This window comes from Schistocerca cancellata, chromosome 9, assembly GCF_023864275.1.
Source record: "Schistocerca cancellata isolate TAMUIC-IGC-003103 chromosome 9, iqSchCanc2.1, whole genome shotgun sequence".
NCBI classification, from domain to species: Eukaryota; Metazoa; Arthropoda; class Insecta; order Orthoptera; family Acrididae; genus Schistocerca; species Schistocerca cancellata.
In genome coordinates, this window is record NC_064634.1 from 340,273,072 (window position 1) to 340,298,626 (window position 25,555).

The following is a 25,555-nucleotide window of genomic DNA, read 5'->3' on the forward strand; positions in this document are numbered from 1 at the left end:
TTTCAGTGCATCTTGTACATCTTTATGAAGGCTGTTGATATTATTGGCTCTTTCTTCCATGTTGCCTTTGCTGAGTCCAAATGCCAGTTCAGTCGTGAAGAGTTTACGTCGGCTTCGGTTATTCTTCTGCCATTGAGGAAATCTTTGAGTGTACAGAATATATACATTCATTGCTGCAATATCTATCATTTCCATGAAGATTCTTAGTGGCCACAGCCTCATTCCTCTAACACAACTGTATTCTCTTGTCATTTTGTCCCCATTATCTACAGCACCTTTGTTTTTGTTGTAGTGCAGTATGATTTCGGGATTGTGTTCACTTTCTTCACCACTCACTTGGCTCTTACTATGCCAAGTAGGAGTAGTATTACTGCCTTTCCCTTCTCTGGGACATAGGAAACTAGGGGCAAGTCATTTGTGAAACCAAACATTGAAGAGTGAACTTCTCTCTTTCTGTTTGGTAAGAATTCCTTCGGAATCTCTTTCTTATTGGAACACAAGGTACCAACCAATGTCATGTTTCATTTTAGTAGTTCAGCCGCCAATAGAAAACTGGTGAAAAAATTATCAGTTGTTACACCATGACCGTTATTCAGAAATGGTTACATCAGATCCAAAACAACTCTCTGTCCTTGATTCACTTCCTGAGTACTGTCCACCATTCTGTAAACTTGGATCCGTAATAAGTAAGATGCCTTCACATCAGCACACACCCAAATTTTAATGCCATACTTGCCAGGCTTGCTCTTCATATAAACCCTAAAAGGGCAGTTTCCTCAGTACACTGCTAATCGTTCATCAATAGTCACATATTCATAAGGATAGAAGTTCTTGCACAAGTTAGACTGAAATTTGTCAGACACTACTCTGATGGCTCGTATATTGTCAAATCGCAAGAATTTCAGTATGGACAAAAATCGGTTTCTTGACATGGCAGCAGAAAAGAATGGTTGCCGAAAGGCAATATTACCTCCCCACAGATCGGAAGTACTTGTGCGATGTCCATGAGTTCAACCAGATCCTATTAGAATTGCTAATACAGCGTACACTCCAGTTGCATTTATATCTCTTCATGTCGTTTTGTTCAAAGAATGAGCTGCATTCCACAAAGAAATTACTCGTTTGGCTTCCCTGTTCATTTCTTCTACAATGATGCTCATGATTTCCGGTGAGATAACTAATAAAAATGACTCTGGTATTGTTTTGATTGTTTTTCCTGGGCCAGGTGTTACGTTCAAAATGTTGCGACATCGACACCGCCCATCTTTTGGTGGGTCACTAGAAAATTGTAGTCCACTTCTAGAAACAAACTAATCTCCAGTGTCTTCTTCTTCTTCATCATCATAATCATCCTCTTCTTCTTCTACTTGTTCACGTGAATGTGTGAATGTGTAATGTCTTCTGATATTTCAGAATCAGCTTCATCTGATGCAATGATATGGTCTTTGTCAAGAGGTTCCATATATTCATTCAGTTCATTATCAATGTCCCGTTCATTTTCATCATCACTGACATCAGAATTGTATAGAATTTCCATGATCTCTTCGCTAGAAAGTCCTTTGGACATCCTTACATGCAGATGAAATACTGACTCGTGTAATGTCAGCTCAACAGTGAACATCAAATTCAACTCAACAGTAGTAACCAGCAACAATAACAAACATTGGATCTATGGCACAACTCAACAAAGAAGATGAATGACAGATATATTTCCCAAAATCTTCTTTCTCTACAAACAAGAAAATAAGACGTTTCATACCAAGTGGGTTAGTCTCACAATCCCACCAATAAATGACTTGAATAACAATGATAAAGCCAAAAAAATTAGACAGTTGTGAGTGTGAATGCAACGTCAATCATTTTAGTACAAAGTCATGAAACCACAGGCATGTGGCCCTTCAGATAACATTATTATAGGGAACAAATCAACCCGGGTAGTCAGAATACCCCGCTTCTTGGTAATGCGAGGGTTAACCTTAACACATACAAGGATCACAAAGAACTGAACTGAACACATTGTGGAACAGCCAAAGATAATGCTTCAAGTCCAAAGATGAATGCATATCGATGTTGGTGTCAATTTCATCGGTGCCTCATAGCACCCTCCCCCCCCCCCCCTTCGCCCCCGCAGTATGGAGTACTCTTGAGAGGCCGAGGAGGGGGGGGGGTGACTATGGCGTCGGCAGGGGTGGCCCGCGGGAGCTGGACCACGATCAGCTCGATAGCATCATCGGGGAGCTGTGTGGATAGATATCATGAAGGAAGGTTTGGCCACCGAACCTGGAAGTCATTGAAGCGAGCTGGGTGTCGACAGGTAGGCTGGTGGTTTGCAGGTGGAATGGAGCGACGGCGACAATGCCTCCGGTGGGCGTGGTGAACACACGAAGCATGTCCAGGTCGATGTCGGGCGGGAGGGGAACACATTTCACCAGGTGGCAGGGAATGGTGGAGTTTGTGTCATGAGCACTGGATGAAGAGAAACACATGACAAACAGTGTATAATCACGCAGTATTATTGAGATGTCGTGGATTATGTCCGGGGGGGACAGGCACAAACACCTCAAGCGAGGGCACGTTCGAGATGGGAGGGCGAGAGAAACCTCGACAGGGCGAGGCAGGCGACGGTGGAGAGGTCAAAGGGACCAGCGAAGGGCCTGGCGGCGAGGGCATAATCGTAGGTAAGCTCAACATGGAGAGCATGTGGTCACTCGACGGAGTACATAAGACCAGAGCAGAGGGCGAGGTCGGAGGAGAGCTGGACAATTGGAGCTGGAAGTCACTCAATTGAGTGTGTAAGTTCGACATGGAGGGAGTGGTCGGAGCGTCGTGAAGGGGGGTAGAAAAAGGCTCGACATGAGCAGGCTTAAATCTGTTGAGAGAGACTGTAACAGCTGAATCTTTCATCTGGATGTCATAGGTGTTGGCTGAGTGCCAGAGAACTCGGTATAGACCGGTATATGGAGGTTGGAGGGTAGCATGGACAGTGTCATCTTGGAGCATGACATACTCGCAATTGTCCACAGATTTCAGGACGTGAATCTTAGGGCAGGAATGGCTGGCAGGCAGACGGATATGGAGGTTGATGAAGTGGTGTCTGATGCAGTCCACAAAGGAAGGTGTCAGACTGAGGGAGAGAAGCGGAAGGGCTCTCAAGTTCGCCAGGGAGAACAATGTTCTGGCCATATACGAACTCGGCTATTGTGCCTTTGAGGTCTTCCTTATAAATCACAGGAATGCTGAGTAGCACAAGGGGAAGGGCCTCCATCCATAGAGAGTCATGGCATCGAAGAGCTGCCTTGAAAGTGTGGTGCCAGCGCTCAACTAGCCCGTTACTTTGCAGGTGATATGCTGTGGTACGCATGCACCTGATGCCGCAAATGTTACAAATCCTGTTGAGCAGGGCTGACTCAAATTGTCTGCCCTGGCCAGTCGTGATGTTAGCTGGACATCCGAAACGTGATACCCATGAGTCAATGAAGGCTCAAGCAACAGTTTCTGCCATAATATTGGGGAGAGGGACAGCCTCGACCCAGAGAGTTGTTCGGTCGATAGACGAGAGAACATAACGAAAGCTGTTAGAGGGGGAGAGAGGGCCGACAATGTCAAAATGAATATGCTGGAAACGCCCAGGAGGGGTCGAAAAGGTGCTGAGGGGGGGTGAAGTGTGCTTGTGTACTTTGCAGCGTTGGCACGTGACGCAAGAGTGTGCCCATTGCTCGCAGTCCTTGTTGACATTTCTCCACACAAAGCGCTCCGCTACGAGGTGGGCGGACGCACGAACGGGGTGGGCTAAATTATGCAATGCGCTGAAGACAGGTCAACGGAGTGTGGTTGGAATTAGGGGGCGTAACTAGCCCGTACTGTTGTCGCACCATATCTCACCAGAAATGCCAGGAAAGGTGGTGCGGACGAAGTGTAGTGAAGAAGTAGAGTCTGAAATCAGTTTTTGTGTTCCCTCGTCGGCGGGTTGGAGGTTAGGTAGTTCAGATATATCTAACAGTGAATGGATGGGGTCAACTCATGAAAGGAAATCAGCAACTATATTGTCAGCACCCTTAATGTGTCTGACATCGGTGATGAACAGAGGTATGAAGTCCACGTATCTGAAGCGGCAAGGAGGCGGGTCAGCTGGCGGGTTTGTGATAGTCGCAGCCAGGGGTTTGTGGTCTGTTAAAACATAGAGAGGGCGTCCCTCAACGTCAGTCTTAAAATGCTTAATCGCTTGGTAGACCGTGAGCAACTCCCTGTCAAATGCGGAATATTTCTGTTGTGCATTGGTGAGCTTAAACGAGAAGAACTGCAGAGGCGAAGTCTGGCCGTCGATTGTCTGGCTAAGGACAGCTCCGATGGCAATATTGCTCACGTCTGTGGTGATGAAAAGCTGCACATTGAGATGAGGATGCGTGATGGTGCAGGCCTCGGCAAGAAGATTTTTGAGGGCAGTGATAGAGTCAGTCATAGCAGGGGTCCATGGAATGGGCCGAGATCCAGAAGTGTTGGTGTCCACCAAGGCATCCATCAGTGGAGCCTGAATCTCCACAGCCCGAGGTAGATGTCAGCGATAATAATTAACCATCACCAGAAAGCGCCGGAGCTCTTTGAATGACGAAGGTCTGGGTAGGTTTAGTATTGTTTGTACTTTCTCAGGGGGCAGTGAAATGCCGTCGGCAGAGACCCGAAAACCAAGAAAAGTGACAGTGGGTTGATGTAGCTTCAATTTGTCCTGGTTGGTCTCGATGCCTGCTGCCACGAGAGTGTTCATAACAGTTTGCACATGCCGAATGTTGTCCTCGACAGAGGAGCTGAACACAAGAATATCGTCAAGATATTCAAAGCAGAAGTTTAGGTCGAATAGCACTTTGTTGATGAAGCGTTGCCAGGTCTGGGTTGCATTTTTCAGACTGAAGGGCATGAATTGAAACTGAAATAACCCGATTGGGGTGATGATTGCTGTCCTCTCGATGTCTTCAGGTGCCATGCAGATCTGGTTGTAGACCCGTCTGCAATCAATGACAGAGAACATGGTCACACCTGCGAGGGAACTGGTAAAGTTGACAATGTTGGGTATGGGGTAGGTGTCCATAATTGTTTGTGCGTTTAGTCGATGGTAGTCTCTGCAAATCTGCCAGGACCCGTCTTTCTTGGGTGTTATATGTATGGGCATAGACCAGCTACTGGAAGAGGGTTCAATGACGCCGGAGCTTAGTAGTTCAAAAATATGATTTTTAAGGTCAGAGAGGTGCTCAGGACAAAGTCGACATGGTTTACTGGAGATCTGGGGACCTGGCGTGAGGCAAAGCTTGTGAACCGTGCCATTGGTAACAACGGAAATGTTGCCGGTGGCACGGTAGGCGGTTTGTTTACAATGTGTGGTCAGTGGGGCAGGTGACGCGTGGTCATGGTGTTCGGAGCCACTCTGCGGATCCGACGGGAGCCGAGGCAGCGAAGTGTCCCAGGAGCCAACGTGACAAGATGGCTGCCGGCCTGAGGCAGTGTCACCATCGTCGAGTGAGCTCAGTAGAGTTCGTGAGCCGTTAGTGAGTCAATTGTCCTAGGGTGCAGCCTGTCGCAGCACGGTCGCGGGCGAGATGCTTGGCGCGAGTGCACTGTTTGTGTTGTCAGTGACAGTTGCACAGCAGCATGCAGGAGCCGAAGTTGCGTAGTTTGAGGTGCTGTCTGCGAGGGGCGAGGTGGGGGCCGTCAGTTCGGGAACACGTGACGCTCGTCGTGCTTGCGCACTTGTATTCAGCCAAGTGTGAAACGATGTCGTGTTAGGAGGGAGTGGCCCTGCAGAGCTATCAGTACACATTACGGCAGTCTTGACAGCACAGTTGTGAGGGGCAGCAGGAGGTAAACAAATGGAGGCTCGATTGCTGGGATTGCAAGCAGATTCAGCGCACTTACTGACCTTCCTTTGTCCTTGCTGTAGTGTCTGTAATTCCTTTGCTGCATCAGAGAGCTGGAGCTGTGTTTCCTGGAGCAGGAGGGAGAGCTCGAAGTTTTCCTTGCAAAGGCAAGCAATGTGTTCAAGCTCGACAAGGCACTTGTGCATGGTTTCTTGTAACATCATTGACAGAGACAAGCATGTACGGATCAGATGAGCGCAGACCGATGTGTCACAGGGTGGGTTGCTCGACAGAGCACAGGGGAAGTGAGTCTTGGACAGATGATGAAACACGGTGTTTCGCACTAGGTCCGGTAAAAGTTTGTGGTGTCGCAAGAAGTCAATGCCTAGTATAGGTTCGTCAATTTCGCACACTAAAAAAGTACACTCGAGTTTGCAGTTTGTGGAGAGTGAGATGACATGGGAAGTTGAACCTGAGCATTGTAGTTTAGTTGAATTCATGGCTTTCAGTGAAGTATGATGGGGGCAGATGTTCGACAATGCTAAGGACATAGGCAGCTGTGAAACATTGGCGCCTGTGTCTACTAGGATAGGGTATCCTGATGAAATGTCTTTAATGTAAGGACTTCCACAATTATCTGGTCGTTCCCGGACAGAATGGAGCACTAGGGGTGCCTGTCATGTTGTGCATAGGAGGTGGCACCCAGAAATAACTGTGATTGGCAGTTGGGAAGTCGCAGGGTGGTTTGCAGTTCCGTGCTACCTTACCAAACCGTCTGTAGAAGTAACAGTACAGGTAGTGCAGTTGGATTTCCTTCGGAAAGTTCATTGCCAGTGGTGGTGGCCGAGGTTAAGTTGCTGTAGCAGGTTCAGTTGCAGGAGGGGGCATACCGTGGGTGGAGCCGGTGACGTCCCAGTTGCTTGTTTACTGCTTCCCAGAGCGAATGGAATGGTTGGCACAGTACGGCCCCAGCCGCGTCCAGCCACAGGGCGATGAGCCTGAACCTGAGACTTGTCAGGTAGGCAGAGCTGGCGAAATAGAACAGTGATGCATCGTGCAGCTTGTCAGCAATTGTCATTCTTTGCTCGACAGGTTCAGGAGACCTTTGAGCCAGAGCAAAGCGGATGTGAGGAGATAGTTTATCTGACCAGATGGCAAGGAGAGCTGTGTCAGAGAGTAGATTGGCGCTGACCAGAGCATGTAGCCTCTCCAGAGCTGAGAAGGTTTGTCATTGCCTAGTTGCTTGACGTGGAGCACTTGCTGTATTGCTGCCTCAGTTGAACATGCAAGCCGACTTAGGACTGTCTTTTTGGCTAGAGTGTTGTGGGTAGATGAGTCCAAGGTGTTGACCAGGTCAGCAATCAAATCCTCCTCGTCATGCAGGTGGGTGATGAGGCACAGAAACCTGGTTGACTCATCGAGTTTGTAATGGTGGAACACTTCGTCCACAATTTTGAACCAGGTTGTTGCTCTGTTGGGATTAAACGGCGACAGCGTTGGTAAGCATTGTAGAATGTTCGGAAGAACAGGTTGAGTTAAGTTCGTTGGGGCACTGCCTGAATTGAGCTGTTGTTGCTGTAGTATTCCAGGAGAGTGTGCCTCCAGGGGAAATGGCAATGACGGCTGTTCGGGTGGCAGCCTGAAGGTGACACATTGTGGTTGAGCGGGATCCGTCGCGACGCGGAAGGCCGATACAGGTGAGACATCGTAATGTGTCGACTGCAGTTGGGGTAGCTCAAAACATTGCGGGTGTGTTTGGATTGACATGTTGAAAAAGACTGACGTGGATGAGGCACCGAGATGTGCCAAGAATGGTAGCGGAATCTCGACCTAGCCTAGAGGCATCATGTTGCAGTCCTGGCAGGTGTACATCTCCCGCAACATGATGCGTCTCGATCACAAAATCCGGTGTTAGGCGCTGGGCTGAAGTCATTGTTCGAATGTTGTGTCAATGTAATACATGCAAAAATAACTGAAGCGGAGGTCGCGACCACTGTAAAACGGCGAAAACAGAAGATGTTACAACTCGGGGTCACCAGTGAGGAGGATTACCGGATTGGTTACAACAATAATCACACCCATTTAGCTATAGTTCATTTATTAACCTTAACACATACAAGGATCACAAATAACTGAACTGAACATGGCGGAATAGCCAAAGATAATGCTTAGAGTCCAAAGATGAATGCATATCAATGTTGGTGTCAATTTCATCGGCACCACAGATAGCTTAAAACACATGACATGGGATAACATTTATAATGAATTAAATACTGAAGTAAAATTTAATTTATTTCATGATAAAGTCATATTGTTGTTTGAAAACAGCTTTCCTAGTAAAATTATCAGAAAGGACATTAAACATCCAAGTAAAGAAACATGGATTACTAGAAAAAATAAAGCATAATGTGAAAGGAGAAGGGAAATGTATCTGTTGGCAAGAACAGGTAAAGATCCTGCAGTAGTTTCATACTCCAAAAATGATGCAAGGTGACTAAGAAAGTCATTTCAAAATCAATAAATGTGCACCTTACATCAAAAATCATTCGAACAACAGACATAATCCATATGGAATGTAGTCCTATATGGAACATAGTGAAATGAGGGACAGGACAGCAGGCTAGAGAACAGGATAACATCGTTGTTGATTCAAATGGAGGGGTTATACATGATCAGTCCCAGGTAGCAGGTATGTTTTTAATCTATGTGTGTTTGCAGATGGAGATATTCAGCTGGAAAATAATTGTTAAAATTCATCGTGGACCTTCATCTGCACAATTTGCTTCACTACTAGATTCAGTCAAATGAACATTATGGAGCATAAGCTGCCATAAACAGCTGGAAAGTTATACCCTAATAGGAGTAATTTGCTCTTTTGAGCCCACCATAGTAGTGAAACAATTTCTTTTCAATAATGGCTGTGTACAATAGTTTTTTTGGAGAAGCAAAGCTCACAACAGAAAGTAACACACTGGTCTATTTACATTATACAACATAACATCACAGGCTGGCATTTTCTGTGACCTGTCTAAGCTGTTTGATTGTGTAAATCACATCATCTTCCTAGATAAAATAAGGTTTTGTGGAACTGGTAGTATCAATCAACTGATGGATAAAAAGTCCCAACACCAAGAAATAATAACTATAGAGTTATGAAATTTCAGGAATACACTTTTCTAGGTAACATATTTAAGTGATTATGTTGCAGGATCACAGGTTAATATAAACACAAGCAAAACCATTGCAAATGTGAAATGTTGATACATTAATAACTGACATAACTGCCAGAATGTTGAATGCAAACATGCAAACGTGCATTCATTTTGTTGTGCAGGTACTGGATATCAGTTTGTGGAATGGGGTTCCATGTCTGTTGTACTTGGTCAGAGTCAATACCAGGATAATTAATGCTGGTTGTGGATAAAGTTGGTTGTCAACAGATGAGGTCCCATACATGCTCGATTGGAGATATATGTGGTGATTGATCAGGCCAAGGCTACATGTCAACATCATTTGATGTTTAGAATATTCCTACCTCCCAACTGTGGCGACAGGCACTGCACACATATGAGATTTTATTTCAGTTAACAGCACCCTGTTCAACTCTTTGCTCACTTGTTTCACAGCAGTGTTGACTCAGTGCTGGTCATGATGCTGCAGGCCTTCCACAAAACTCATGCTTGCGTACGCAGTTGCTACTCATAGTCTTTCATTGATTCTGTCATTAAGTACAAAGCAAGTGTATACTCAAAATTTGATTTTTAGGCTTGAGCAGGGGGGGGGGGGGCAGAAAGATGGTAAATGTTAATTTTTGGACAAATGATGAAATAGTTTTGATATATCGCAGTAAATGATTCTGGGAACACTTTCTGTTAATGAATAGTCATGACATGTAGTGGCATCTGTCTGCTTGGTTAGGAATGGTGCAAGTTTGATTTGGGGTGATTTTTTGTAGGCAAGAAGAGAGGGGCAACTACCTTCCCCTGCCCCTTAATGGCTACATCATTGATACAAACTACTGCACACACCTGGTATTTAGCCTTTCATAATCTAATATGTTTAGCTAGAATCTAGCTTCCAAGACGTTCTCTTGTAACCATAATTTTCAGACCTTTAAGTGCACTTATGACCAGATTATATTGTCACTACCAGAAACTGAATACAGTCAGGCCAGTTCACATTAACCACAGTTCTTTACTTTCCTCCAGTTGTGAAATAAACTGAGCTGCTGGGAAATGGCCTTCTTTTATTAGTTATTCAGATTTATCAGTGTATCTTCAATGTAATTTATTTACAAAAAAGTATTACCCACAGACCATATGGTATGAACATTTGTGCATTCCAGGCATAAATTTGCTATCACATGCTCATTAGAGGTATGAAAAACACATTTATAATAATAAATCGCTTTCTAAATTCTGTGAACTTAGGCATTAAACCATTGTAATCAAATCTGAATGTCTTATGGAGCAGAAACTTTAATTTTAAATAGAAAGATGAATGCTGAAGAAATTTAAAAGAAAGAAGAAAGATTATTAGGAAAATATTAGGCCCCAAAATTACTGATGGAGAAACTCATAGGCTGAGAAGTAATAAGGAAAAAGAAGAATACACGGACATAAGTAGTGACATGAGAAAATGAAGATTTAAATTTTATGGGCACATTAATGGAATGGGTCCCACTAGGATGACAAAAAAAATAGTAAAACTCAACAAAAACAGAAGTAAGGGCAAAACTGAGCAAATTAAATGGATCACTGCAATTAAGGATGATCTTAAAGTAGTCAGTACAACTCAGACAGATGTTACATATAGAAAAACATTCAGACAAAAGATATTTCATAGGAAAGTTTGTCAGAGGGAGATTAGAAAATGGAATGGAACCCCATGGCCTGATGAAAGAAAAATACTTCACTCTGAAAGGATGAAACAAATTTGGACACAAAGAAAGGCCTACCATCAAAAGTGACATTGATTGATTGTACCTCGCATGGTCCTATTGGGTCCATGTATGAATAATAATAAATAATAATATTGTTCTTATTAATGTATACTCTTTCAACTGGTATGTTATCACACAACATGAAATGCCCAACATGTACTGCTTGTGAGTTCAGTAAAAACACACTTATATCCAACTCACAAAAATTACCTCACTTGCATTTTAATAATTTTCCAGTACACATAGTGGAAAGATACTGTTACAAGCTTCTCAAAACTATTTTTTATACTGCATATCATTTTATCAAGTAGATTCTTCAAATTCCAGTTTCTGTGATTCTCAACACATTATTCTTTACCATTTTGTGGTATATGTGGTGTCTCAAAAGACAGCGGCTGGATTGCAGTCGCATGGCACTAACTTGTCATTGTGGAAAGTTAGTGGCACCAAAATGTTTGAACAAATTCAACTTTTAGTGACACAAATGAAATCTGATAATTTCTCTTGTAGTATTTGTGATTCACTTCAAGTAACACCATTTTAATTACATGTGGAAACCATCTTCAGCCACTGCATACATGCATACATAATTTGCATTCTTCTCTTATTTTACAGTCCATCACTGTTTCTCCTGTGTGTCCATCTGTCAGTGCACCAGTTGTTGGATCAATTTCCTACTTTTTCTGCCAAGATTATCCTTCCTCCGAGATCTAATGGACACCCTGTCAGGGTACTGGTGCATGGGAAAAAGGAGTTTTAAATCTTTCAGAGCAAGCTATGATTTTTCTGATTTTATTATGACAATCACTTCTCTGTATATAGGTGGGTACCAACAGAATATCTTCACAATTGAAAGAGAAATTTGGTGATTGAAATTTCATGAAAAGATCCTGCCACAATGAAAAATGCCCTTCTTTGAAAGATAAGCACCCCAATTCACGTATCATGTCCATAGCACTCTCTCCTCTATTTTGCAATAATACAGAATCAGCTACCCTTCTTGAATTTTTTTGATATCTTCCATCAGTCCCAGGTGAGTAGATCCCATACCACACAGCAGTACTCCATAATAGGACAGGCAAGCATGTGTAAACAATCTCTTTTGTAGACCTGTTGCACTTCCTAAATGTTCTGCCAATAAACTGCTGTTCTTGGTTTGCTTTCCTCAAATGTTCAAATGTGTGTGAAATCTTATGGGATTTAATTGCTAAGGTCATCAGTCCCTAAGCTTACACACTACTTAATCTAAATTATCCTAAGGACAAACACACACACCCATGCCTGAGGGAGGACTCGAACCTCCGCCAGGACCAGCCTCACAGTCCATGACTGTAGTGCCTTAGACCGCTCGGCTAAATCCGCGAGGTGGTTTGCTTTCCTCACAACATTATCTACGTGATTGTTTCAGTTTAAGTTATTTATAATTGTGATCTCTAAGTATCTAGTTGAATTTACGGTCTTTAGATTTCGGTGACTTATTGTGTAACCAAACTTTAGCAGACTTCGTTTTGTACCCATGTGGATGACTTCATACTTTTTTATTATTTAGAGTCAGTTACCACTTTTTACATGACATAGATGTCTTGTATAAATCTTTACACAATTGGTTTTCATCAATTGATGACCTTACCTGATGGCAAGTGATGGCATCATCTGCAAACAATCTAAAAGGGCTCCTCAGATTGACTCATAAGTCATTTATGTAGATCAGGAACAGAAGATGGTGTATCACATTTCCTTGGGAAATGCGAGTTATTACTTCTGTTTTACTCAATTAATTTATGTCAGTTACTATGAACTGCTGTCTTTCTGACTGGAACTCACGAATCAAAGTCACATAACAGAAGGAATACTCAATAGCCACACAATTTGTTTAGAAGTCACTTGTGAGGAATGGTGTCAAAAGCCTACTGGAAATCTAAAATATATGTAATAAATCTAACATCTGCTGTTGATAGCACTCATTACTTCATGAGAATAAAGAGCTAATTATATTTTACAAGAACAGTATTTTCTGAATATATTATAGCTATTTGTTAATAAATCATGTTCTTTGAGGTAATTCATGATGTTCAAACACATCTTAAATAGGTTCTCCTCAAATGGTCTCTCACTCAATGCAAATAAAACTCATTATATGAGGTTCCATACATCACAAAGTAATCTCAATGAAATTAAGATAAAATGTAGAGATCAACCAATACAGAAAGTTGAAGATACAAAATTCCTGGGTGCTTATATAGACAGCAAATGTAATTGCTCAGTTCACATTCCCCATCTATGAAAAGAACTTAGCTTGGCAACATTTGCATTACGGGTAATTCAGTGGCCAAAGTTGATTGCCATTAATGTTGCCTATGTTGGCTAAAAAAAAAAAAAAAAAAAAAAAAAAAAAAAAAAAAAAAAAAAAAAAAAAAAAAAAAAAAAAAAAAAAAAAAAAAGCAATCAGAATAATGTGTGGGGTCCATCAAAGACACTCTTGCAGGCACTTGTTTCGAAAGATAGGTATCCTAACAACTGCCTCACAGTATATTTTCTCCTTGCTGACCTTTGTGTGCAAAAATTATTCTATCTACTAAGAGAACAGTAAATTCCATGGCTACAACACCAGAAACAAAAACAATCTACATGTTGAAATGAAACGTCTCACTCTGGTACAAAAAGGAGTTTACTACTCCAGCATTAAGCTGTTCAATGCTCTCCCACTACACATCAAATGTGTTCATACAGAACTGCCAATATTTAAACAAGTTCTCAACGATTACCTGACAGAGAAATCTTTTTATACTGTGGGTGAATATTTGAAAAAAAAAATGTATACCATCACTAAACTTATTGTGTCTAGAAATAGTTCAACTGATTTTATTGAGCATTTGAGCATTATCATACTTTCTGTAGCAACAGATTGGCTGTACCTGTATTTACTCTTGTAGGCCTAATATCTGATTTAACTTCATGGTCTTATTTATAACCTTTATCTGAAACTCCCTTTTCTGTTAAATGGTTGTTCTCTTATCTAGCTGACATTGTATCTATTACTGTATTTATAGCGTGTCTTAAACTATGTACAACTTGGCATTGAATTGCCCTTGTATTTATTGTAAGTTTAAATTGAAACCTGTAAAATTTGACACATTCCATGTCCTTGTGATTGACTCACTAACTGGATCTACAGAACATGAAATAAATAACTAAATAAACATAGCATATGTTCCAAAATCCCACTGCAGATGACTATTTTATATGCCATGCTGGATCACTCCTTTTCTAACTAGGCTATGGAACAGCTGACAATTCTTGTTGCCATTGCTCATACTGCTCTCACTATAGCACATGCTATACAGTTGCAAATCATGGGCCTGTCATTCAATTTTTATTAATGACACTGGGCATTTTCAACCTTTATCATCATCATCTTGTGAAGTTATGATCTGAAGATGGTTGTGAAGAACAACCAAAACTAGTCATGTCCTTTAACTATATATTGAAAATTGTGGTCTATGCATTAAATGATTTTATGTTAAAATTTTTTTGTTCAGTAAATTATATTAAGTCTGCTACCTCCTCCCTCCCCCCCATGAACCATGGACCTTGCCGTTGGTGAGGAGGTTTGCGTGCCTCAGCGATACAGATAGCCGTACCGTATGTGCAACCACAATGGAGGGGTATCTGTTGAGAGGCCAGACAAACGCGTGGTTCCTGAAGAGGGGCAGCAGCCTTTTCAGTAGTTGCAGGGGCAACAGTCTGGATGATTGACTGATCTGGCCTTGTAACACTAACCAAAATGGCCTTGCTGTGCTGGTACTGCGAACGGCTGAAAGCAAGGGGAAACTGCAGCCGTAATTTTTCCCGAGGGCATGCAGCTTTACTGTATAGTTTAATGATGATGGCGTCCTCTTGGGTAAAATATTCCGGAGGTAAAATAGTCCCCCATTTGGATCTCCGGGTGGGGACTACTCAGGAGGACGTCGTTATCAGGAGAAAGAAAACTGGCGTTCTACGGATCGGAGTGTGGAATGTCAGATCCCTTAACCCATTAACACCGTGTGTTGCCATATGGCAACATTTGGAACACTTTTTTAAAATCGTTGATACCATCACATCTACGAAGCGGGAGTGTTGGCAGCACGGGATTCTGTTGCGCAATACTGTAAAGATCACTATGATGCAACAGTTTTAACAATACATTTAAATTCTTTGGCGTAAACAGTGTTGGAAGTCGTCGTTTGCTGAATGACAAAGAAAAATGGAGTATAAGTTTGAGTAAGTATGTTTTACACAGTAACTTAGAATATATAATTTGGTTTTTTAGTTTGCTTTAAATACTCAAATATATATTCTTTGGAGGTTACTGCTTGCTGTGAAATAAATTACATTCATTTAGGCCGTTTGAACATCGGTGCTGCCATATGGCAATGCTAGGCGCTTGTACTCAGTAAAAGGACGAATTTCCTCTTTTTTGTTTTAGAAGAGGTTTCTCGCTTGCTGAGGCACTGGAGATTCTTTATAATGACGATATTGAAGGTGATGTGTTTGTTGAGCCCCAAAATTATTTTCCAAGAAAGATCAGGGATATTTTGAGACAGCAATAGAGAAGAATGATGGATTATTGTATGTGCGGTGGCTGGACAGCTCAATTGTCACAATGATCCCTTCTTCATGTGCTGCACAAGAAGTTGGCCAAGTCAAGAGATCCTCGGAACTAAAAAAGTGAAATATAATGATTCCCAGACCAAAACTGGTAGCCAAATATAAGCATATATGGGACGTACTGATCAGATGGACAGAATCTAGCATGCTATCGCATTGCAATAAGAAGCAAGAAATGGTACTGGTGTCTCTTTACATGGATGTTAGATGTCGCCATATAAAACAGTTGGATTTTGTATGATAAATCAAGAAACCAAACTATTTCTCAGCTTGATTTCAAGAGAGAAGTAGGAACAGTGTACTTGCAAAGACACGAAGCTTTACCAAAAGGAGCCGGGAGACCATCTGCATCAAGGGCATGTTCCGACAGCTGCATATCAGATTCAATTAGGTTTGATAAAACTGACCATCTCGTCCAGCACACAGAAGGAAAGAAGAAGAAAAGGTGTGCACACAAGGACTGTAAATCTATTGTGAGAACAATGTGTTCAAAGTGTAATGTGGGATTGTGTATTGACTGTTTCATTCCATTTCATGTAAAATAATGCTGAGTTCAATATTTGATTTTTGATTAATAATTGCACTGTGTTATAAAGTATCAATTGTATGAGGAAGACTGAATAATAAATTTGCACAAAACTTGTATATGTAATAAGAAATATCAAGGACTCACTTATTTTAGTTGAAGTTGTAATCAATATAAATTTAGGTAATGAAAGCGTCTACTGTTGCCATATGGCAACATCAAATATCTTGCTAATGGCGGTAATGACTTTCGTCGAAACAACTTTGTTGTGTAATTTATGCCTTTTACAGACATAATAATGCAATTTTCTTTAAAAAAATCACGAAAAAATTAATTCCGGCACTAATGGGTTAATCGGGCAGGTAGGTTAGAAAATTTAAAAAGGGAAATGGATAGGTTAAAGTTAGATATAGTGGGAATTAGTGAAGTTCGGTGGCAGGAGGAACAAGACTTTTGGTCAGGTGCATACAGGGTTATAAATACAAAATCAAATAGGGGTAATGCAGGAGAAGGTTTAATAATGAATAAAAAAAATAGGAGTGTGGGTAAGCTACTACAGACAGCATAATGAACGCATTATTGTGGCCAAGACAGACACAAAGCCCACACCTACCCCAGTAGTACTAGTTTATATGCCATCTAGTTCTGCACATGATGAAGAAATTGAAGAATGTATGATGAAATAAAAGAAATTATTCAGATAGTGAAGGGAGATGAAAATTTAATAGTCATGGGTGACTAGAATTGGGTAGTAGGAAGAAGGAGAGAAGGAAATGTAGTAGGTGAATATGGACTGGGGTTAAGGAATGAAAGAGGAAGCCGCCTGGTAGGATTTTGCACAGAGGCCAACTTAATCATAACTAACACTTGGTTCAAGAATCATAAAAGAAGGTTGTATACATGGAAGAAGCCTGGAGATACAGACAGGTATCAGATAGATTATATAATGGTAAGACAGAGATTTAGGAACCAAGTTTTAAATTGTAAGACATTTCCAGGGGCAGATGTGGACTCTGACCACAATCTGTTGGTTATGAACTGTAGATTAAAACTGAAGAAACTGAAAAAGGTGGGAATTTAAGGAGATGGGACCTGGATAAACTGACTAAACCAGAGGTTGTACAGAGTTTCAGGGAGAGTATAAGAGAACAATTGACAGGAATGGGGGAAGGAAATACAGTAGAAGAAGAATGGGTAGCTTTGAGGGATGAAGTAGTGAAGGTAGCAGAGGATCAAGTAGGTAAAAAGATGAGGGGTAGTAGAAATCCTTGGGTAACAGAAGAAATATTGAATTTAATTGATGAAAGCAGGATATATAAAAATGCAGTAAATGAAGCAGGCAAAAAGGAATACAAACGTCTCAAAAATGAGATTGACAGGAAGTGCAAAATGGCTAAGCAGGGGTGGCTAGAGGACAAATGTAAGGATGTAGAGGCTTATCTCACTAGGGATAAGATAGATACTGCCTACAAGAAAATTAAAGAGACTTTTGGAGAAAAGAGAACCAATTGTACGAATATCAAGAGCTCAGATGGAAACCCAGTTCTATGCAAAGAAGGGAAAGCAGAAAGGTGGAAGGAGTATATGGAGCGTCTATACAAGGGCAATGTACTTGAGGACAATATTATGGAAATGGAAGGGGATGAAGATGAAATTGGAGATACGATACTGCGTGAAGAGTTTGACAGAGCACTGAAAGACCTGAGTCAAAACAAGGCCTCGGGAGTAGACAACATTCCATTAGAACTACTGACAGCCTTGGGAGAGCGAGTCCCAACAAAACTCTACCATCTGGTGAGCAAGATGTATGAGACAGGCGATATACCCTCAGACTTCAAGAAGAATATAATAATTCCAATCCCAAAGAAAGCAGGTGCTGACAGATGTGAAAATTACCGAACTATCAGTTTAAGAAGCCACGGCTGCAAAATACTAACACGAATTCTTTACAGATGAATGGAAAAACTGCTAGAAGCCAACCTCGGGGAAGATCAGTTTGGATTCCGTAGAAATGTTGGAACATGTGAGGCAATACTGACCCTACGACTTACCTTAGAAGCTAGATTAAGGAAAGGCAAACCTACGTTTCTAGCATTTGTAGACTTAGAGAAAGCTTTTGACAATGTTGACTGGAATACTCTCTTTCAGATTCTGAAGGTGGCAGGGGTAAAACACAGGGAGCGAAAGGCTGTTTATAATTTGTACAGAAACCAGATGGCAGTTATAAGAGTTGAGGGACATGAAAGGGAAGCAGTGGTTGGGAAGGGAGTGACACAGGGTTGTAGCCTTTCCCCGATGTTATTCAATCTGTATATTGAGCAAGCAGTGGAGGAAAAAAAAAATTCAGAGTAGGTATTAAAATCCATGGAGAAGAAATAAAAACTTTGAGGTTTGCCGATGACAATGTAATACTGTCAGAGACAGCAAAGGACTTGGAAGAGCAGTTGAACGGAATGGATAATGTCTTGAAAGGAGGATATAAGATGAACATCAACAAAAGCAAAACGAGGATAATGGACTGTAGTCGAATTAAGTCAGGTGATGCTGAGGGAATTAGATTAGGAAATGAGACACTTAAAGTAGTAAAGGAGTTTTGCTATTTGGGGAGCAAAATAACTGATGATGGTCGAAGTAGAGAGGATATAAAATGTAGACTGGCAATGGCAAGGAAAGCGTTTCTGAAGAAGAGAAATTTGTTAACATCGAGTATAAATTTAAGTGTCAGGAAGTCGTTTCTGAACATATTCGTATGGAGTATAGCCATGTATGGAAGTGAAACATGGACGATAAATAGTTTGGACAAGAAGAAAATAGAAGCTTTTGAAATGTGGTGCTACAGAAGAATGCTGAAGATTAGATGAGTAGATCACATAACTAATGAGGAGGTATGGAATAGGATTGGGGAGAAGAGAAGTTTGTGGCACAACTTGACTAGAAGAAGGGATCGGTTGGTAGGACATGTTCTGAGGCATCAAGGGATCACCAATTTGGTATTGGAGGGCAGTGTGGAGGGTAAAAATCATAGAGGGAGACCAAGAGATGAACACACTAAGCAGATTCAGAAGGATGTAGGTCGCAGTAGGTACTGGGAGATGAAGAAGCTCGCACAGGATAGAGTAGCATGGAGAGCTGTATCAAACCAGTCTCAGGACGAAGACCACAACGACAACAAACAACAGCTCCTCCCTGACATCCAACTTCACTAATAATTAGGCTTATTTCTAGAGTATTTTGTTATTAGTACGTCTGAATTTCTAGAGATTTGTAAAAGAGTAATTAGCTATTCCGCATACTACCTGAGTGATCTTTTTCCCCATTATCTAATAAGAATACTTTCCAGATCACTGCAAATGGATATAATACATAATGTGTTTCACAGTACACACTGTTGACAATTTAGTTAAGTGAACACTCAAAATCTAAGGTATTAAGCCAGGTGGCATCATCCAAATGGTCCAATATTTCAGGAAGCTAACCTGCCATTTTCAGGTGGCCATGGTCATCAGCACCACATACTATCATCTGCCAGGAAAGCCTAAAAACACAAATGAGTTCTCACTTCTTCAACACCATGCTTGAAGTTCAAAAATTTTAGGATGCTGTCATTTGTTCAGCAACAGATAGAATTAAATTACTAAACAATGGTAATTGTAGTAAAAATCCAAACAATTATCTCTCTCTCTCTCTCTCTCTCTCTCTCTCTCTCTCTCTCTCTCTCTCTCTCTCTCTCTCTCTCTCTTCCCCACCTCAACCCCACCACCCACCAGTTTTCCGCAGATATGATTCAGAACCCCATGAAACATGGACCTTACCTTTGGTGGGGAGGCTTGTGTGCCTCAATGATGCAGATAGCCGTACCTTAGATGCAACCACAATGGAAGGGTATCTGTTAAGAGGCCAGACAAATGTGTGGTTCCTGAAGAGGGGCAGCAGCCTTTTCAGTAGTTGCAAGGGCAACAGTCTGGATGATCTGGCCTTGTAACATCAACCAAAATGGCCTTGCTGTGCTGGTACTGTGAACAGCTGAAAGCAAGGGGAAACTACAGTCCTAATGTTTCCCGAGGGCATGCAGCTTTACTGTGAGGTTCCATGATGATGGCATCCTATTATGTAAAATATTCTGGAGGTGAAATAGTCCCCCATTTGGATCTCTGGGCAGGGACTACTCAGGAGGATGTCATTATCAGGAGAAACAAAACTGACATTCTATGGATTGGAGTGTGGAATGTCAGATACCTTAATTGAGCAGGCAGGTTAGAAAATTTAAAAAGGGAAATGGACAGGTTAAATTTAGATATAGGAGGAATTAGTGAAGTTTGGTGGCAGGAGAAACAAGACTTCTGATCAGGTGAATACATGCTTATGAATCAAATATGGGTAATCCAGGAGTAGGTTCAATAATGAATTTAAAAAAAATAGGAAAATGAATAAAGTACTACAAAGAGCATGTTGAATGCATTTTTGTAGCCAAGATACACATGAAGCCCATGCCTACCACAGCAGTACAAGTTTATATGCCAACTACCTCCACAGATGATGAAGAAATTGAAGATATGTATGATCAGTTAAAAGGAATTGTTCAAATAGTTAAGGGAGATGAAAATTTAATAGTCATGGATGACTGGAATTCGATAGTAGGAAATGTGGTACGTGAATACGGAATGAGGGTAAGGAATGAAAGAGGATGCTGCCTAGTAGAATTTTGCACAGAGTGTAACTTAATCATTGTTTACACTGGTTTAAGAGTCATAAAAGAAGGTTGTATATGTGGAAGAGACCTGGAGGCACTGGAAAGTGTCAGATAGATTATATAATGGTAAGATTGAGATTTAGGAACCAGGTTTTAAATTTCGAGACATTTCCAGGGGCAGACATCAACTCTGACCACAATTTATTGGATATAACTGAAGGTTAAAACTGAAGAAACTGCAGAAAGGTAGGAACTAGAGGTTGTATAAAGTTTCAGAGGGAGCGTTAGGGAACAATTGACAAGAGCAGAGGAAAGGAATACCATGGAAGAAAATGGCTAGTTTTGAGAGATAAAACAGTGAAGGCAGTAAAAGGATGAGGGCTAGAGATACTGAATTTAATTGATGAAAGAAGAAACTATAATAATGTAGTAAATGAAACAGGCCAAAAGGAATAAAAATGTCTCAGAATGAAATCAACAGGAAATGCTAGATGGCTAAGCAGGAATGGCTAGAGGACAAATGTAATTATGTAGAAGCATACATCACTGGGGGTAACATAGATGCTACCTACAGAGATATTAGAGAGACCTTTAGGAAAAAGGGAACCACCTGTATGAATATCAAGAGCTCAAATGGTAAACAAGTCCTAAGCAAAAAAGAAAAGCTGAAAGGTGGAAGAAGTACATAGAGGGTCTATATAAGTACGATGTACTTCAGGACAATATTAAGGGCATGGAAGAATACATTGATGAAGATGAGATTGGAGATATGATACTGCATGAAGAAGTTGACAGAATACTGAAAGACCTAGGTAGAAACAAGGGTCCAGGAGTAGACAACATTTTGTTAGAACCACTGCTCCTTGGGAGTGCCAGCCATGACCAAACTCTTCTATCTGGTGGGCAAGATGTATGAGACAGGTGAAATACCCTCACTCATACTTCAAGAAGAATAAAATAATTCCAATCCCAAAGAAAGCAAGTGTTGACAGGTGTGAAACTTACTGAACTATGAGTTTAATTTAATTAGTCACGATTGCAAAATACTAACACAAATTCTTCACAGATAAATGGAAAAACCTGGTAGAAGCCAACCTAAGGGAAGATCAGTTTGGATTCCATAGAAATGTTGGAACACACAGGGCAATACTGACCCTATGACTTGCACTAGAACATAGGATAAGGAAAGGCAAACCTACATTTCTAGCATTTGTTGACTTAGAGAAAGCTTTTGACACTGTTGATGAAATACTCCCTTTCAAATTCTGAAGGTAGCAGGGGTAAAATACAGGGACCAAATGGCTATTTACAATTTGTTCAGGAACCTGATGGCAGTTATAAGAGTTGACGGGCATGAAAACAAAGCAGTGGTAGAGAAGGGAGTGAGAGAGAGTTGTAGCCTATCCCCGATGTTATTCAGTCTGTATATTGAGCAAGCGGTGAAAGAAACTAAAGAAAAATTCAGAGTAGGAATTAAAATCCACGGAGAAGAAATAAAAAATTTGATGTTTACCAATGACATTGTAACTCTGTCACAGCCAGAAAAGGACATGGAAGAGCAGTTGAAAGAAATGGACAGTGTCTTGAAAGGAGAATGTAAGATGAACATCAACAATAGCAAAATAAGGATAATGGAATGTAGTTGATTTAAATCAGGTGATGCTGAGGGAATTAGATTTGGAAATGAGACACTTAAAGTAGTAGACAAGTTTTGCTATTTATGAAGCAAAATAACTGAGGACAATCTAAGTAGAGAGGATATAAAATGTAGACTGGATACGGCAAGGAAAGCATTTCTGAAGAAGAGAAATGTGGTATAGATTTAAGTGTGAGGAAGTCCTTTCTGAAAGTATTTGTATGGAGTGTAGCCATGTATGGAAGTGAAACATGGACAATAAATAGTTTACATAAGACGAGAATAGAAGCTTTCTAAATGTGGTGCTACAGAAAAATTCTGAAGATCAGATGGGTAGATCATGTAACTAATGAAGAGGTACTGAATAGAATTGAGGAGAAGAGGAATTTGTGGCACAACTTGACTAGGAGAAGGGATCAGTTGGTACGACTTATTCTGAGGCATCAAGGGCTCCTCAATTTAGTATGGAAGGGAAGTGTGGAGGGTAAAAATCGTATAGGGAGACCAAGAGATGAATATACTAAGCAGATTCAGAAGGACGTAGGTTGCAGCAGTTACTTAGAGATCAAGATACTTGCACAGGATAGAGTAGCATGAGGAGCCTGTAATCTCCCCCCTCCTTCCTGATTCCAATTTATTGTCCACATTAAACAATGTCCAGGAAAGTCTTTTATGAAGGTTTGAGAGGAGCAAAACTTACAATAAACTTTCTAGTGTACTTAGTGTGTAATATTGAGTTGGCTCCCATTCTTCTTGTCTGGAAGTCTGATTCTTAAAGCTGAAAATGTCACAACAGGTCTTCATAGTTTGTTTGAACTAAATAAATATGAGGAGTATTGTTGCTGCATTTTTTATGTAAATATATTTTCTCATATTTTAGTATATCATACATTATTTTGATTTTTCATGTTAACAATGCTGAAATTACATTGTTCATGCAAAAATACAAAAATACTTCTGATCACACCTCAGAAACGTGTTTAGGACTCTCACACTGAGTGGAAATAAAAATATTCCAAAGGGCTTACAGTTTTTCTTATCAAATGAATTTCTATTGGTTTCTGTTACATTATTAATTTCAATTATTATTTCACAAATGACTCCAGAAATAAACATAGTAAACAGTACAGGATTGTGTAATTAATAATACAAATTTTAAGTGTGCCAATAATTTCTAATTTCAAATGTTTCAAATAACAATAATAATAATTTTAACTGTTCATTCCGGGCTAGTACTTACAAGTTATGTCATCAAAACTAAAATATTTTAAAAAGTAATTCCTTTTCATAAATTTTAGCTTGAACTATAACATATGGTACAGTGCTGTGTATAAAATTATATAGAAGTTTTCAGAAAAGCATCTGAGATATTATTGGCCTGTCCAAAAAATCAAAAAATAATACTGATATAACAACTGCTGTTGAGAAAAACTATATCTACAGCAGTAGGTGCCATTACAACACGCCCCTCATATAATATGCAAACAATGTGTATACAATATTTTGTGACCTACTGTAAGGTTTGCCAAATGGTGTACAAAATGATGCCACAAGGTAGAATACAGATTCTCATAGTTAAAGTCCAAAATTACAAGAAAATTTAAGGTTGAATGATCATCATTTCCCTACGAACATAAGTATAGGTTAGCTTACAAAAAACTGCAAAAGTTATAGAAGGAAATACATAGCATCTAACAAATTTCTGCTTATAATAAACAGAGTTCTTGTTGCATACAATTTGTCTATAGTCCAAATAAGTGTGAAACCTGAGTAGTGAAATGGTAAAATTAACATATGGCAACAATTTCCAAAATTGTGGATGAAATTCACATGAAGCTGCTCAAAACATAAGAAAAATATTTACTATACACGTCACAATCTATATATATATATAAGGACATAGCATTGAGATTTCCAGATCTATGGAACATTCTGTCCCAAAACAAATGATACAAAGTCAAAACTACAACATTAAAACACTAAACTATAGAAATAAGTGCAGAGGCAACTTGAAGTACTAGAATTAAAAATTGCAAGTTTACATCTATAAAGTTACACCCTCAAAATAATCAAAAGAGAAGAAAAAATTTCAGAGTCTCAGTGTATGATGAGTGAGCCAACTTGAAAAACTCACAATAATGGAAAATTAGTCAGCTACATAAACCAGAGTATTTAAGGATATGTTGGCTCATGAAAAGAGAAAATAATGAAAAATATTAGGGCCTATGCTTACGATATGTGGACTGACCAATGAATCCAAACAAAACCGGATACACGCCGGCAGAAGTGTCATAACACTACAAAATGAATAAAGTTCATAATCATATAACAATAAGTTCAATAATATCTAAAGAATAATTAGAGGAAACATTTAGCCTCAATCAACAGTTGCACTGTGTGATACCGCCTCTAGACTTGATAATGTCCTCAATTCAGCATGGAAGAAAGTCAACAAGTTTTCTCACTTACGCCGTGTCCAGGTGAAACCCCTGACGGATTAGGTTCCTTAGAGCGAAGGGAATGCAGCGATATTGATCCCTACATTTTACCTTTTGATCCAGCCAGCCCCAGGCACATTTTCAGTGGTACTATGATCAAGTTATTTATCTTCCAACCCCCCCCCCCCCTCCCCCAAGTGTGATTTCAATGTACTACATCTGCACCTGTGGTCCAGGGCTAGCGTCTTTGGTTAGTAAAAATGATTTCTCTCCCAGGTTCAAAGCCCAGCACTGCTTAAATTTTGATTAATAATCAGAATTGAACAATGAATCTTCTTCATACGAGCCCCTCAGAAACTGACCATGTTCCTAGACACCATTTACTCTGCGAATGTTGATATTGCACTCCTGCTGGATGTGTTGGTCACTGACTTCCAAGTGCCCACCGGGTATGCCACCCATGTTGTTCATGCCTCCAACACTGGCAGCAGTGTTGCCATCCTCTTACATGATGGGCTCCCTGGACAGGATGTCGTATACCTCCCCTCCACATGGGGGATGACCCTCACTCTATTTGGCATGTGTATCATTAATATCTATGCACCATCTGGCTCTAGTTGCCATCATGACTGACATAACATGCTTTGCTGAGAAGGTCACACTGTTCTTCACAGGTCCACAAGATGAGCATTCAACTTGTGCAGCTCTCTCAGTTGTCACTGATTGCCTGCAGTCTATGCGGATTTATGAGTGAGAACTGTCAAATGGGTAACCCAGTTGGGCTCAGTGGAGCTTTGTGCAGGTGTCAACGAGTTGCAGGCAATTGA